Below are 1,643 nucleotides of genomic sequence, written 5' to 3' on the forward strand. Positions count from 1 at the left end.
CACACACACACACACACACACACACACACACTCACACACACACACACACACACACACACACACACACACACACTTTCTATCGCTTCTCTAGCATCTCTCCACCCTCATTCTCTTCGCCTGGCTGTTCTGCAGCTTTATTCCCCAATCCAAGTGCTTTGAGGGTAGAGGCACCTGCGGGGCTGAAGTTGGCTCTCTCTCCCATCCCTCCCCGATCCCTTTCTCAAGGTGAGAGTCAAGATTAAAAAGGGGGCATCGGGAGCAGGCAGGGAATGAAAGCGCAGGAGGCAAGGCACAAAAGGGGGTGGGATCAAGCCAGACGCCCAGCGCTCTTCACTGCTTCTCAGACATGAAGGACTCAAAGAGATAAATAAACCAAGATCCTCCTAGATCCAGGAGAAAATCGGATAGATTAGAGCAGTACCTTCCGTTCCGGGGTGGGCTTCATCGCGGAAAGACATCCGCTCACCTGGGCCAGTTTGGGGTATGTACTTCAAGACCTACCTGAGTCCGGGTAGACAGAGCTATTGGTCCCAGGTCAGAGGACTGCAGCCGCCCTCGGTTCGCAGACACCTCAGCTCCAAATCAGACGGTGCAAGGATGCCATCTGGGCTGTACACTAGTGCCCTCTTTCTTCAACACTATTATACCGCAAGGGAAAAAAAAACCCGGGGGGGGGAGGAGAAGTTAAAAAAAAAAAAAAGGAAAAGAAAAGAAAAAGCAGGTCACCCAAGGTTTGTCTAATATCTAATGTATTTAAAAAGTCATTTGATAGAGGAAAAGGAGAAGCTAGAGAATATAGGCGCTGGCATTTGTCAACTACTGTACTATCTCTGAGAGGACTTAAAGAGGCTACCAAGCATACAGATCATCAGTTGTGTCTTACCAGAGGAATGAGGGGTTCCTAGGCTGGTTTGGGGACTGTTATCCTTTGCATTTATCTTACAGACTCAGATTTTTTTTTCTCTCTAAAAATAAGGAACACAATGAGAAAACAATGTATGTGTATATCTACCTAGGGACAAGGCTCTGTTGTCAGGTTGCAAAGAGGATGGGAAGAGATTTCATGGCGGGAGACAAGGAGAGGAAGGAACATGCACACCCCAAAACAGGAGTAGCCAAATGTAGAGTGGCAAGCAGCACCCACCTTTTCCAGGTCAAGATGTGTCTAAATTGAGAACAAGAGGTCACATGAAAACACTGGAGTGAAAAACACTTATCCAAATCCCTCCTAGACTGCCAGCACCTTCCCGACATGTCTTACTGCATGAAAACTGGAAGTGAAATCACGTTCCTCTGGGGGCAGGGTGGCTGAACAGAATGAATCCTGGCTCTTCTCAGAGGACGAAAGCAAATGACATGGAGTTTTTCCACTCTTATTTAAAGCTCCTTGAGCAGAAACCCATCTGTGTGGGGCCCTGGATCATCCTTGTTTACCTTGTCTTGATATTAGGGAAGCTGTCATGTTGGAACCAAGGAAATGGGTCTCATCGGGCCATGCATATCTTCAACTGTGTCTCTGTCAGAAGTTGTGAAGACAAATGCCTCCAGTCAAGAACAGACCATCTTCCTGTTCTGTTTTTGTTTGTTTGTTTGTTTGTTTGTTTGTTTGTTTGTTTTTCATTTCCCTCAAGTGTCAGACATTT

The 1,643-nt window shown here is 46.6% G+C and overlaps 1 protein-coding gene across 3 annotated transcripts in view; it reads right to left on the minus strand.

Annotated features, from left to right (window-relative positions):
* Positions 1 to 609, minus strand: part of Grm1 (glutamate metabotropic receptor 1) — a 380,897-nt gene extending 380,288 nt beyond the window's left edge. Inside the window, exon 1 of one of the 3 annotated variants that reach the window (XM_021174013.1) lies at positions 502 to 609. The gene's annotated coding sequence lies outside the window, so the exon portion shown is untranslated. The other 2 variants (XM_029482996.1, XM_029482995.1) reach the window with 2 other exon arrangements.
* Between the last annotated feature and the right edge of the window lie 1,034 nt (positions 610 to 1,643).

Source organism: Mus caroli, chromosome 10 (genome assembly GCF_900094665.2).
Source record: "Mus caroli chromosome 10, CAROLI_EIJ_v1.1, whole genome shotgun sequence".
In the NCBI taxonomy this organism is placed as follows: Eukaryota; Metazoa; Chordata; class Mammalia; order Rodentia; family Muridae; genus Mus; species Mus caroli.